We start from the raw sequence: 14,827 nt of genomic DNA, 5'->3' as shown, positions 1-14,827 counted from the left end.
TCTGGGGTCAACGTGACTAACTGCTCTTTTTTTGCTTAAAAGCAAAATAAAGCAGCGGTTCAGCTGAGGGAAGATATGAAAAAGATAGCGGCAGTGCCACTGAGTGAACAGCAGGATCCTGCCTATAAAAAGTTATTTGGAGTCAGCCTCCAAGAGCTTCAGCAGCAGGGGCTCACTAAGGACGGGGTGCCCACCATGGTGAGGAGCATCATGGAGTACTTGGTGCAGCATGGTGAGTCTCAGCTCCTCGGGTAAAGGCAGCCTGGTTCTCTGGGAACTGCTTCATAATGTATGATTGGGATAGTCTCTAAAACACTCAAATTAGGATAGCAGATTGTTGTATAACATACTTTGCCTTTGAAAAGGGACGTTAGTGGGCTGGGTCTGTTGCTCACTGATAGAGCACTTGCCTAGCAGGTGCAAGGCCCTAGCATGCATGCTTGTTTGGGTGGGTGGATGCATTATTGCTTAACACTGTTTTTGAAATACTGATTCATTTAACCATAGAGGAATCATTTGGATGCTTTCTAGCTTTAAATGTTAAAAACTTCTTAAAATCCACAGCTCTGATGCTACTAATGGGATCTGTTCATCAACTAAATTCCAGCTGATAGGCATTAGCTTTTAATGTTATAAAACACTTTTTTAGTGCTTCTTTCAGTTGAGGTCAATTCCGAACTTATTGGATGCCTTAACTGTCTTTATATACTTAATAAGGATACAGAAGAGGAATTAGTACTGTTGGGAGGTTATTTATTTTCAATAACCATGAAGAACATTTAAAGAATAATATAGTACATTGTACGGTAAAAAAATTATATTCTTCTTAGACAATTAATTAATTAATGGTCCTAAGGATGGAACCTAGGGCCTTAAGCATGCTAGGCAAGGGCTCTACCACTTCATTGCATCCTTATCCCATCTCTTGATTATTGACAGCTATGTTAGCTGCAGATTTCTGATGCTTTTATTTACAGTAAGACTTAAGCCTGGACACTTTGAGAGAATGCTTCCATATCCCCTACATCTATACTTTCCATACTAGGCAGTTTGGTGGGAGAGCGTAAGAATATCCATAGACTTTTAAAAGATTTGGGAAGGAAATATTCTGAGGGAAAATGTTGAGATTTTTAACAATTCTATACTAAAACAAAGACAGGCATTGTAAAGTGAAATATAAAACTCGTAGAAATTATTTTGTTTTATTTTAGTACTGTACTAGAAATTGAACCCGGGGCCTTCTCTTAAAGATTCATCTCCACAGTTTTTATGTATTTACTTCTTTATCTTATTTTAAAACAAGGTCTTGCTAAGCCACTAAGAGGCCCAGGCTGGGCTGGAACTTGTGACCCACTTACCTCAGCTTCCCCAAGTGCTGGGATCACAGGCATGCGGGCACTGTCCCTTGCTTAAAATTTGTAGGGATTTTTAAATATACAGAACTTTAGGATTCAACATGTTCTCTCCTTTGTTAGTTTATTTCAAGCCCTATATCTTCCTAGGACTGAAGTTCATTTCCCACCATAAGAACCCTTAGTTGGAAGTCAGTGAGAGGCACTGAGTGTGTGTCCTCTGTTAGAACTCAGCTTTTGACAGGAACTATGTGGGAATGTATGGTCATCCCTCACAAAGTCATATTTTTGTGTGAATTAAATAACTGTTGTCAAATATGTAGATAACAAAGTTACATTTTGTTCTTAAAATTGAAGACCCAGAGTGGTGTTCTTACCTCTTGGAAGTTATTTCCTTATTTTTAAAGAAAGATAGGTCACAGAATGGCCAGAGTTTAAATAGTGTAAAATTCTGCAATCACCACCAGATGTCACAATGTGCTTACATATTGTCATCTTATTTCTTGGGCCAATGCATGCCATTAGGCAAACTCTGACTTCTGCCGTATTGAGTTTCTATTGCTATAGTATAGCATTATAAATATTTCAATTGTACAAAAAATTAGCTGGCAGTGGTTTAGATTTATACATAGGTAATTGCTCTTTCATTTCTAAACCTCTATTGTTACTGTTTTATCATAATTAACCCATGTCCTCTGAAATTTAACATAACTGGATCTCTGAAATGTATGGGAGTAGGACTGGGTGTGGTGGCCCATATCTGTAATAAAGGTACATGGGAAGCTAACGTAGAAGGATTACAAGTTTCAGATCAGCCTGCGTAACTTAGTGATATCCTATCTCAAATTTTTAAAAAAAGGTTGGGAATGTAGCTCAATGTGAGATCCTCAAGGACAGTTACCAGTACTGTTAAACAAATGAACAGACAAATAAATGGATTAAGAGTAGGAAAGTTTAAAGATTATATACATAGCCTGGTAAGTGTCATTGATATTATATGTATTATACAGCCCCAAAAGAACTTTTAAAAACTGCATGGATTGTATTTTCCAGAGTCTGATGGATGAGTGCAGGGTGGAGGTTGGGGGAATCTTCCCTGCTTGAAAATCACTAAGTATCATGAGAGTTGTTTTGGGTAGGAGACATTCCTGAGGGAAGAGAATGCTATAAAAAGGATTAAAGCAGCAAAAAGTGGCTGAGAAGCACTAGCTTTAGGGACTTCTATTTGGACCTTATCTTTCTCCTAGAACAGGCCTGTGGCATCACAGGCCTTGAATACCACAGACAGTCCTTGGTGCTGAGTAGCTATTTTGGAAATGCTGAAAATATTTTTATTTGAGGGCAAGTTTTTTTTTTTTTTTTTAAATACAAGACTCATTGAAAGAGAAAGTCAAGGTCAAAGCTAGAAAAATATAAAGTCTGGTCCTAAGGGCATTCTCTGGGAAAAGAGAAAAGGCACAATTAGGTTTATGAGCTAGCTAAATGCAGAAGTAGGATCCAGCATTCTAGATTTTTAAGATTTGGTCTTCAACTATGAATAGAATGGTCCTTTGCTGTGTGCTGTTTGATACGTTTCTGAAGTTAAAGAGTAAGGGAAAGAGAGACCTTGAAAGCTTTGAATGACTAAGTTGAAATCTTAAGAATACGTGTCTTCTCTCTTGTGGTCCCTTCCAAGGCTTTGAGGATAAGGCCAGCCAGGACTTTAGTCGCATCAGTCTGGTCAGGGGATTCCCTTCCAACTCATTTACCTGGCTGCCGGCAGCATTTAGGTGTCTGTGGGCTCCTGACTTGAGGGTCTTAGCTGCTGGCTGTTGGCCAGAGACTACCTTCATCCCTTGCCTATGGCACTTTCCAGAGGGTAGCTAATAAAATAAATAGCAGCTGCTTCCTCAGAGTAAGCATGCCAGCTAGACTCAGAGCTAGAGCAACAACAAGCAGGGAAGATGGCCAAGGATTTTTATGACCTAGTCCAAGTGAGAGGGTTAGACGAAGGCATGGAACCAAGAGGTATGGGGATCATGGGGCCTATATTAGGAGCCACCTACCACATACATGACTGGTATTTCTTCTGATTAGTGGGGCCTTGACCATACTAGTTGTTAGATATTTTTAGTATACCTGCTTTCAAAATTTTTATCAAAATGGGAGCTAAAACTTATATCAACTTTTGATACTGATGTTCTTCACAACTAAGCAATAGATAGATATACATGGAGGTATGTACACAATATATTACAAACTGAAAATCCCATAAGGATAATGATAGTGTTTGAAAGTTTTTCACAATTAACTTATTTTAGTACCTAAAATAGTACTGGAAGTTCATTAAGTATTTGTTGGATTAAAGGATTCATAAAGTAACCAAATTATAAAAAAAAAAAAAAATTCCTCTTTTGCTTTAAAAAGAGCACTAGGATTAGCAGGTAAAAGAAGCAAAATCTGATAGAAATAACCTGCTACTCTAAGGAACTGTAATAAGCCTTAGGCCTCAGTACTTATGTCTTTGCTAACATGTACCATTGGACCTGAGGAAGAGGGAAGGGTTATGAATTTGGCCCACTTCTTCTCAATATCACTGCTGCTTAATCCATTCTCTGACACTTGCTTACACTGAACAGAAATCAGTATTTTCTGCCCCATTCATCTTTTACAGTGCCCCCCTTCCTCCTTCTCAAACCTTAATATTTTCAACTCTTTGTCTATCACTTTATTTTGTAGGAAGTGAATCACCTTTGATCTACTTCCCTTCCTGTTTCCACCATAATCTCAATTTTGCTGCCTTGAAGTAGAAGACTCCCCAAGGCAGTCTCACCAGGGCAAGCCCTCTGTCCTGTCGTTCTCTACTAAGGAAGACTGCTGAATCTTCCTTAAACCCTGATTTTATTGTCTTTTGCCTACTTAAAACTCCAGTAGTAAAGTCTCACTGTGTGACTTGACATGCATACTCTATCCTGTTCTTTTTTTTTTTTTTTGGTTTTTCTCCGGTACCGGGAACCGAACTCACGACCTTGCGCTTGCCAGGCAGGCGCTTTTGCTGCTGAGCTAAATCCCCAGCCCCAAACAAATTTTTTTTTTTTTGTTTTTCTCCGGTACCGGGAAACGAACTCAGGACCTTGCGCTTGCCAGGCAGGTGCTTTTGCCGCTGAGCTAAATCCCCAGCCCCTCTATCCTGTTCTGTGTGATTACCCCACACTTCTGTGGCCTAAGCGCCCCACGATTTCACCTTCCTACCCTTCATGCTCTTTCTTTGGTGGTTTAGTTGTTATGTTTGTCTTTCTTTCATGGGGGCAGATCAAGGTTTTATAAGTGCAGATATTTAATCCTTGTATTAGCTTTCTAGCACTATAAAATACCCAAGGAGATTAACTTACAAAGAACAATAGAGATTTTTTTTGGCTTATGATTTTTGAGGTCCCAGTCCAAGATCAAATGACCCCATAGCTTTGGGCATCTGACAGGGCACCACATCAAGTAGGAGTGTGAAGTACAGCAAAGGGCTCACTTTATCAGGCAGGAATCAAAAAGGAGAAAGGAGTTGCCTGTGGTAACACAGGCCTATAATCCTAGCACTCTGGAGGCTGAAGCAGGAGGCTCCCAAGTTTGAGTCCTGCTTGGGCTAGTTCAAGTCCAGCCTACTCCTCATGGCCTCCTTACCTGTTAAGGGGCTCATCTTCCAATGACTTTATATTGGCAATTAAATTTCTCTTCTGAGTTTGAGGGGACAGACATTTAAAGCACAGCAGGCTCGGAAGCTCAAGCTTCATTGATTTCCTGGGTTATCAGCCCCATCCCTGCCATTTTGTTGTGCTTAGGCCAAAGGTTAAGGTGTCTGTTCTGTAGAAAGCTTTCCCTGCTAGCCTGACTCAGACCTGTGCCTCAGCTGACCCCAGTGAGTATCTAATCTCCTACCACTCTATGGTCTCAAAGTCTTACATGTTGAATTTAGTGATTATTTATTTAGTGACTGCTTATTTCTTAAAATATTACAAAAGTGATTACATGTAGTTCAGAAGTTAACTTTTTTTTTTTTTAGAAAAGATATTTCTGAAATGCTAAACCACCCTTGGAATGTAAGGTAAGTTTCAGAGACTACCTAAAATTTTACATATATATGAAATTTTTTTTCTTTTTTTTTTTTTTTTTCCGGTACCGGAAATTGAACTCACAACCTTGCGCTTGCCAGGCAGGTGCTGTGCCGCTGAGTTAAATCCCCAGCCCCTGAAATTCTTTTTCTTATATATTAAATTTCTTGTACAGTATTGTATGTTCTAGAAATGACTTTTTTTTTTTAGGTCAGCTCTTACAACAAGCACGTGTGACCCTTTGCCTTGATGTAAACATTTTTAGAGAATATGAACATTTTTACAGAATATGAACATCCTCCTGTGACTGATGTTGAGATGTTATTTATTCAAGCTGTTACTCTGTAGGTTCTGTGTCTGCTTGAGAGCACTGGTGTACTTCCTGGGCCTGCTTTGCTATTTCAGGGCTTCCAGGAGGGCCTGTTCCGGGTGGACGGCAGCGTGAAGGCGGTAGACAGGCTCCGGCGCGCGTGGGAGAGGGGCGCGTTCGTGGAGCTGGGTGCAGGTGACCTTCGAGCAGCAACCAGCCTGCTGAAGCGCTTCCTGCGCGAGCTGCCTGGAGGCCTGGTGCCCGCGGCACTGCGGCAGCGCCTGCTCCAGCTCTGTCCGGGTCAGTACCGCTGCGCAGCCTTTTGGGAGTCAGCGCAGGCTTAGTTTTCAACAAGGGTTATGCGATCCGATATTTCAAATGTATATATTAAACAAGATTTTAGACATTTGTGGGTTTTCCACAGTGATCACCTTGGTATTTCATGCCAAGTCCCTTTTTACCTAGAATAAGACGGAACTGATAATGAAACACCATTTTTAAAAGAAATTTCTGATGTCATGGGAGACTGGAAGCTGGAAGCTGGAAGCTCACTCCAGTGCTTGCTTCTTCTCATAAGCAAGAGTGAGTCGTAAAATAATTGTGCTCATTTAGTGAGACAGAAAATGATTTATTTTTGTACTAGGAATCGAACTCAGGACCTTGCTTTTGCCAGGAAGGCAACATGCCGGTGAGCTATACCTCTGGCCCGAAAATGATTTTTGATTGTGGCATGAAATGATTAGAAATGAAGGAATTGCTTTTTTCAAGTGGTAACTATCACTAGCAAGTTCTTCCTCCTAAAAACAGTAAGAAAAATGATTGGTCCTTGCAAAACTATTTCTTTTCTTCTTTGTCTTTTTCTTCCTTTTTTTGGTCATTGGTTCTGTTTTGTTTTGTTTGAGACAGAGTCTCACTGGGTTACCCAGGTTGTCCTTAAACTTGACCTCTTCCTGCCTCAGCCTCCCAAATAGCTGGGATGACAGCCATGTGCCACCATTCCTTGCTCCTTCCTTATTTTCTCCAACTTACAGTGGAAAGTGTATTTCTCAGAGTGTTAGTAGCTAGACTGAGAAGGATAATATAGTCACATCCTTTACAGCAGTGGTGTCCTATTCACATGAAATGTACTAAAACATGTAGAGTAAGAAGGCCAGACAGCATGTGTAGCAAAGTGCCAGAAATATTTTATCCAAGGGAAGATCTTTTTCAAATACTGGGTGCAGTGGTTTGGATAAGGGTCCCCCAAAGGCCCCTGTGTAAATGCTCTGTCCCAGGGCGGCAGTATCAGGAGTGCTGTGGACCTTTAAGAAGGGAGGCCCACAGGGAGCGTTGTGAGTGTGCTCTGCAGGAGGACTAGGGGGAGCCTCTTCCACTGTCTGCCTCTCTTCACCCAGCCTCTACCCACCTACCCACCCCGCTTCCTGGTTTAGGATGTGAGTGATCTCTCCCATAATCAATCCCTACATGAGGCCCTAGTCAGTGAGGCTTGAACATCCCAATTCTGAGTGAAAATAAACTTCCCTTTTCTTCTGAAGTAGCCCGTGCCAGGCATTTCTTGCTGATGGAAAGCTGGCTGGTTCATTGGGTAAAAGTGGCTGGGAAGATGCTTAACAAACTACACTAACCACCCAACCTAGGCATCCATTACTGAGGGAGATGCGTCTCACATTCTTAATCATGACTTTCAACTTGACATGGTTAAGAAATGTCTGGCATATTAGTCAAGTACACTTTTGGTGGGAGTGAGTGGGTCATGGAGACGTGACCTTGGGTACTATATCTGGTTCCTGGCCACCTTCTCCCTGGCATTGTTGCCCTGCTCTGCTTTCTGATCACCATCAACTAAGGACCTTTGCTGCGCTCTGCTCTGCCTGTTCTACCTTTGGGGCTGGAATGGACTGGATCCTCTGAAGCTGTGAGCCTGATAAACCTCTCCTTCAGGTTGTGGAGGATCAGGTATTTTGTCCAATAGCAGGGAGGCTGACTAATACATCCCCCAAGGCCCTAATCTCAATGGTACCTGCTCACCTGGCCCCTTTTCCATCCTGCTGAGCCCTCAGCTCCCAGGGGGTGACCTCCAGGCAGTCCGTCTAGATTATCTGTATCTTATTCTTCTTTTGAGCTCCCATCTCATCCTCAGGAAGCATTTGCTCACCTTTGCCAAGTCCTTATAATAGAGCCTGGTTCAGCCCCAGGGCAGAGCCCTGACTGTATGCTGTCACCCACAGGCACCCTGGCCAGTTTCTTTGCATGAGATTTTCTTAGGTAGCTTAGACTCTTTCAGTTGTAGACTCTTCAAATTCCTCAGACACCAGGGTATTCTGATGCCCCCTCACTTGGCTGGGGAAAGGTACAGGAAGCACTGACTCCAAAAGTTCTGCCTTTAAATAAATCCTCACTCTCTAATCTTTAACTTCAGCTTCTAAGTTTCAGGTTTCTCTTCAAATATCTTTGAAGTAGATGATGGCCCAAGGTTCACCAGACCTGTTTTTGATCTTGCCGTAACAAATACACCTGGTTTCCTGATGTTTCTTCCTCTTCCTGCAAGGACACCTGCCCTGCCAGATTAGGTAGAGCCCCACCCTTAGGATCTCATTTAACCTCAATACCTCTATAGAACCTCTAACTATGGTCACATTGTGGGGTGCTGGAGGTAAATATGGAGTGAGGGATTCAGTCCATAGCAATGGTACAACAGGAATGATATTGGAAGCCTTGCCTACTTTTTCAGTTATTACTTTGTTTGTATTAGCCACTTCATTTTTCAAAATGTGGCTGATTTTTTAAAAAGGTGTCATATTTCTTTTTTCGGTTTTTTGAGGAGCCTCCATACTGATTTTCACCGTACTTGTATTTGTTTACCTTATGCCACTCCTGGATGCATTCTCTGTAAAATTAAAAACAACATACTATAGTGATACATTCCTACTCATGTTTGTAGTGGCCCACTTTACAGATGGTAGGCATGAATGGATAAAAGAAGGGAGATATATACATGCACATATGTATATAAATATGCATATTATTAAGTCATAAAGAAGAATGAAATCATCATTTGGAGAAAAGTGGATGGAACAAGACCATCATGTTAAGCAAAAGAAGCCAGACTCTGAAAGTTAATATTATGCTTTGTCTGTTATGTGAGAAACTAAATAAATGAAGGAAAGATGACAGGAAACTAGAAAGTAGACTTTCAGAGATAGGAAAGGGGGTAGGGGCTAAAGGGATTGAAAATGATCACGATTTGTAGTATGAATGTAACAATTTCCCCAAGCAAACCCCACTATTCTGCATTACTAAAAAAAAGCATGATACAATCAGAGACAAAATTATAACCCATTTTGTTTTACTCTTTTGAAAATAGTGATAAAACATGAAAGCAAAAATTAGAGAACAATTTGTACTGCTTGTCTTACAGTACTTGTAAGCTTTTTCTGTCAGTAATTGACATTTGGTAAGTGACATATGCTTGATACTTGTTCATTGGAAACAACATTTCCTGTATAAACTTTTTTGTGTTTATATGTTTGAGCATTTCAAGGAAGTAAACATTGCTCCTATTTTGAGACTTAAAATTTATATTTTACTGGGACTATTTTATGTATGTTTCAGGGATATGAAGTTTTAAATTAGTTTTGAATGCCCTTTTAAAACAGTTGCTACAAAAGCATCTTAAGTAGTATGTACCTAATATAAAATACTTAGTGATCAAATATCTTTGGTATTTGAATATTATTCTGTAGTATTCTGTATCACTTATTGTAGGTACTCAGAACTCTTCAATTTCAAGAGTTTTTGTACATTTCCTAGCATAGTCTTCATCTGATGGAAATGCACTCCTTTGTTATTTTGTTACTATAACTTACATTATAATATTATTTTTGCTATAATCTAGATCTTCTCTGTAAGTTTTCTTCTTTGTGATATGGCTCCCAGGTGTCCTAAAACTTGCTATACATCATGCTTCTGTTTGTTAACAATTTAGTTTGCACACAAAAGCTTTTTGCAGAATTTTGCTTCTGTTTGCAAACTTCACATCAGGTAAGAGACACAGCCATGCCATCTTCCCCACCCAAACACGAACCCACCACCTTCCCCAAAGTCATAAAACAAATGAAGTTCATAAGCTGAGGTGCCACTGTATGGGGATTGAAGAAGTCTACCTTCAGATGGTTCGGTGATTGAGTCTATGAAAAAAACTAACAGAGAGATTAATAAGAAAAAATATTTTAATTATGAGCATATGTGCAGGAATTTCACAGAACACAAGACTCAAAGAAGGGCCAGATAATGAAAGTTTTTATAGCATCCTGAGCTACAGACAGGGGCAGAGGCTCGTCACTGCCACAGGGCTTGAGGCAACAGTTCCAAGGGTGATAGAGGAGGAAATGTGGTGAATAAAGGTTGTCTTATTCTGCAGATCAAAAGCCTATTAGGTAACACAAGTTCTGTGGAGGCAGAACTGGATCCCCTGTCATAGTGGATTGACAACTGGTGGGCAACTTGTAACACCCAGCTGAACTGAGTCAGCATGATGCTGGGTGTGGGAGGCCCACCTGAGGATTGTTGCTAGCAGTATAAGAAGCAGAACTGGAGAAAAAGAAGTGAGGCTGCTGGGAGCTGATAGAGCTGCTGGGTGCCTGTTGGAAGCCACTGAGAAGCTGTAGGGAGCTGGTGGTTCTCCTGGAGGAGTTTGCCAGGCTGGCTTTCCTGATGAACTCAGCTGTTCTGATTGGAGGAGGAGCTCGGGACCTTGTTGTCACTGAGAATGGCTTTGGTTCATTTTGGGGGAGCTCTTGTCCTCACTTTGAGCATCACTTCCTGGCTCCAGAGGGAAAGATGGTACACTGCTCAGTCTCCTGGAGAAGCTTGTCATGTTGGCTTTCCTGATGGGAACTTGGCTTTCCTGATTATTCAGAGCAGCTCGGGACCTCACTGTTGCTGAGGATGGCTGTAGTACTTTTCGGGAGAGCTCTGGTTCTTACTTTGAGTGTCATTTTCTGGCTCCAGTGCAGATCCCTCAGCCTGCTAGCACAGATCCTTCATCCTGCTGGCACATCCTGCTTCCACCACTGACCTTTCAGCCTTCCCACTGCAGATCCGTGAAACAGGCCTGCATGAGACACTGTCATGGGATCCAGGCCCTCAGCTGGATTCTTTGGTCTTCAGTGTGTGGACGGATTTCCTGCACTCTATTTTTTTTTTTTTTTTTTTTTTTTTTTGTTCTGGTACCGGGAACCGAACTCACGACCTTGCGCTTGCCAAGAAGGCGCTTTGCCGCTGAGCTAAATCCCCAGCCCCACAGCACTCTATTTGTATACGATTCTTTGGGTGACTGTTATAAATAATCTTATAAAGTACATGTCCTGTATTGTTTCTATTTGCAAAAACCCCAAACTATAACACCCTGTCAGTCCGCTCCAGAGTAAGACTCTGTCCTTAGTCAAAGGGAGAGACTTCAGAGAAAGCTCTCTCTGAGCAGCCATGCCTCCTCTTTCTGTCACCTGTCCCTCCTGTGCTCATAATTTGCACAATCCACAATCAGAGCTGCAGATTTCTAATGACAGTTTCTGAATCCTTCACCAGCAGCATTACCCTAAAAGCAAGACTGCTTCTGTAGTCAGCCTTTATGGTACATGAAATTACACATGAATAGCAAAATTTGAATAAAACAGGGAAATCAACTCTGCTTTATTGGTATATTATTCTCTCATTCCCTGACAATCTTTGGGTTGGGTTAGATCTGAGAGTCAGTAAAGAAAATACTGATTTAATACCTATTAGTTTTATAATCTGCTAAGTAGAGAGAAGTGCTTGCTTCAGCAGCACATATACTAAAATAAGTAGAGGGAATACAGCATGCTTCAGTGTCAGACAGGATAGCCCCTTTGAAATAAATTCTCCTCTGTAATAACTCAGGTAGAAACATAAAGAAAGAGTTGTTGTCTTGTCACTGGTATATCCTGTCGGAGGTGCTCCTGGAGTAGCAAGTACACACTGCAGCTGGGCACTCGTAAAGATAGGTGTGATGGGTCTCTTCACAGACACTGAGTGCCTGCTGGGGTTTTGTGTATGTTGTGTGGTGTTGGGGAGTGCACCAAGCCCTTGGCCATGGTATGGAAGCATTATGGCTGAGCCACACCTCCAGCCCCTGCCTACTGTTTTAATGCTTACCGAGAACAGGTGTTATGCTTTGCCAATTATATATATATTCATCACCCCTTTTTACGGTACTTTATTTTTTGTTTTGAGACAGTGTGTTCCTATGTTGCCCAGACTGGTCTTGAGCTCATGGTCTCAACTGCTGTTCCTGCCTTAGCCCCCTAAAGTCCTGGGACTATAAGCATGTGCCACCACACCCCACGCACCTCCCCTTTTTTGTAATATGCCTTAGAATATAATAAGATTGCTTTGATATGATTTCCTTGGGGAAGATGACCCTGCTTTCATAATTCAGTCCTCATAATAGCAGATTAAATCATTTACTCTGTTACAACTCAGGGGCCTATTTCTTTTTTCTAAAGGGTTCTGTGGGCCTGTAAAAAGAGGGTATAAGAACACGTGGGAGCAATTCCATACTTGAGTATGTTTAAATTTTTTCAGATCAGCTCCTTTCATCCCTGCTTTGTGGGAGGAACTCTGGAGCCACAAGTGAGTGACTTATAGTGTAATGGAGACCGAAGCGTCATTATGGGAGTTGCCTGTGAGTATCCCTGTGGCTCACCCTCTTGTAGCTCAACAGGGGCCTTGTGTGTGGGAGAAAACTGTTCAACTTCATTTGTTTTAATTACAAATTGTTAATTTTGAATTTGCCTGGCACCTGAGGCTTTGTGATCACATACTTTTAAATTAACAAACCAATATCTCTAAATACCAGCTATTTATCATATACTTTTGTCTATAGCTAATATCTGCTAGAACATTTGTTTCTGTCAGAAACCTGATTTAAATTATATTTAAGAGGGAGAGTCTAAAAGACCTTCAGTGATCACCTTTTTCTGTTGTCATGTTGAGCATATTTCTGATTGCAACAACTTGCCTTCCCTAACTGAGGTTTCTGGTATAATTATCTCAGCTTGTTTTACTCCTTGACTTTTGATCTTTTATCTTTATTTTGGTAAGCAGACATTATGTGGACTTTTTATATTTATCATCTCAGGTATGTTTTGGAAATAGGTATGAATGGTAAGCTGTATTTGTCAGTTTTCCTGTTACTGGACACAAAACCCATTACCCACAATTTAAGGGAAGAGAGGTTTCAGGGGATTCAGTCCATGGTTGACTGGCTCCAACTCAGAAACATCAAGCGGAAGTGCATGACAGAGCAAAGATGTTTAATTCATGGATGTAGGAAGCAGAGACCGGAACACCAGAAAGAAAAGGGGCCAAGAATTGTATATTGTACCCATGGTCACACCTAGATGTCCCATCTAGACACACCCAGAAGTGTTCTTCAATAATACTCTTAAGTGTTTCTTAATCCATTCAAGCTGACATGTCATAATTAACTGTCACGTAAGCAATTAAAATATTTAATTTGGGATTAACTCTAAATCCCTTTTTATGAATGCTGTCTATTAAAAATGCTTCTGTAAATGTTTCAGAATAACGTGCCCAGCATATGAAGACCAGTTCCAAGGTGCCATGAGACTGCAGGAAAGCAAACAGCTTCAGAATTACACAGGATGCAATTTACTGGGGTCCCTTACTGACAGAAGCATGTTTCTGGGCAGTAGAAGAAGTACATGGTTCCATGCAATTTGGATCAAAAGCAGGAACATATACAAGACACAAGAGAAAAATATGGTGCTGCCCTTTAAAAGATCATTACAACTGAAAACATAGTGCCATTAATCCTTCTTAAAATATCCCCCTTCACTTTGAGCACATTTATCCCATTGCTTTTGCCACTTTCTGAAGCAGTTCTGGAGTGAAGTGTCATGAGTATCTTTAGTTGCTCTGTTGTGGTTGGCTCCGTGTCCTGAATCAGTTCAGAATGTTTACCTTTCATGGTCATATTGACTTTGGGGAAGAACCAGGAATCGCACAGTGCCAGATCCAGTTAGTAAGGTGAATGGGTTCACACCACAATGTTTTTATGAGCCCGCCTTTCTGTTGGGTGGCAGTTGGCAGCAGCTTTCACTGTATTTTTTTGTTGTTGTTATACCCTGTGAAGACATTCATGATGGAGGACTTCCAGAACTGCTTCAAAAAGTGCGTTTGACTTGAAGGGGAGAATTTTGAGTGGAATTAATGTGTGTTTTACTGTAATAAATTTTAAAAATTTAAGCATTCCTTGTATTTTTCAGTCACTTCTTATACATTGGTGAGGGTAAAAGATTTCATCCTAATCTGCATGTACCTAATTTATCTTAAGTAATATCAGAATCACACACATTCCTGTTGACAGGTCAGATTGTAAAGCTCCACAAACCACTGGAAAGGTTTTATCTGTTTACAATTTGCTGGGAAGGGGCTGGGGATTTAGCTCAGCGGCAAAGCGCCTGCCTGGCAAGCGCAAGGTCATGAGTTCAGTTCCCAGTACCAGAGAAAAAAAAAAAACAAAACAATTTGCTGGGAAACTATGCAGGAAAAACTGACCAAGGTCCCTGTGGGGCAGTTGCAGTTATTACTCAACATGACTGTAGTCATCTCTTGCTGAAGCCATACAATAATATAAATGTATTTCTGTTCCATAATTGGATATTTCTTGTTATTTGATGATCAGAATTGGATCAGTCTATCAATATTTTTAGTACCTTCTACTAGTCAGTGGATGATTCAAACAAATAAAAGATTAAACATCCTGACTTTAAGGGATGTTCCATTTAATTGAGAAAGTAGGCTGAGGTTACATATATTTTACAGTGCTTCAAATTAATGATAAGACTATACACTCAGTGCTGAGTAATAAGAAAATCAGCCTGGCTTATGATAAGAGAACAATTTGTGGAAAAAGTAACACAATGGTATATAAGATTAAAATGGATGAGGGGCTGGGGATTTAGCTCAGCGGCAAAAGCGCCTGCCTGGCAAGCGCAAGGTCGTGAGTTCGGTTCCCGGTACCAGAGAAAAACCAAAAA

General features: G+C 40.9%; 1 long non-coding RNA gene across 1 annotated transcript in view; it reads left to right on the top strand.

Moving 5' to 3' along the window:
• The window catches only part of LOC102003935, a 36,574-nt gene extending 22,597 nt beyond the window's left edge, over positions 1-13,977 (top strand). The window contains exons 2-6 of the long non-coding RNA XR_259346.2: positions 43-232; positions 5,386-5,427; positions 5,840-6,044; positions 12,348-12,447; positions 13,349-13,977. This is a non-coding gene — a long non-coding RNA (uncharacterized LOC102003935). The remainder of the gene's footprint in view (positions 1-42; positions 233-5,385; positions 5,428-5,839; positions 6,045-12,347; positions 12,448-13,348) is intronic.
• Positions 13,978-14,827: the final 850 nt, after the last annotated feature.

The sequence above is a fragment of the Chinchilla lanigera genome, unplaced genomic scaffold (genome assembly GCF_000276665.1).
Source record: "Chinchilla lanigera isolate Chin_1 unplaced genomic scaffold, ChiLan1.0 scaffold00004, whole genome shotgun sequence".
Taxonomy (NCBI): domain Eukaryota; kingdom Metazoa; phylum Chordata; class Mammalia; order Rodentia; family Chinchillidae; genus Chinchilla; species Chinchilla lanigera.
Note: the sequence above shows the minus strand (reverse complement) of the source record. Positions and strands in the feature narration are given on the sequence as shown.